We start from the raw sequence: 257 nt of genomic DNA on the forward strand, positions 1-257 counted from the left end.
CCAAAAAAAAAATTACCAAGCACTTCCCCTGGCTTCCTCAGGGGCCTAAAGAAAGCACGGAATGAGAGTTTGCTGCTTTATTCCCAGAAATGCAGCTGCGGTACCACCACAGAACTTCCAAAGGACAACCGAACAGGATACCCAAAAAACGTGCGAGCACTTCCCGACCTTTCATTCAAGGGCTCCCGCCCCTCCCACCTCCTGTGCCCGCCCACACGGGCTCCCGTCCCTCCCACACGGGCTCCCGCCGCTCCCAC

This window comes from Corvus kubaryi, unplaced genomic scaffold (genome assembly GCF_017639235.1).
Source record: "Corvus kubaryi isolate FWS band 111438036 unplaced genomic scaffold, C.kubaryi_AGA036_p1.0 134, whole genome shotgun sequence".
NCBI lineage: Eukaryota > Metazoa > Chordata > Aves > Passeriformes > Corvidae > Corvus > Corvus kubaryi.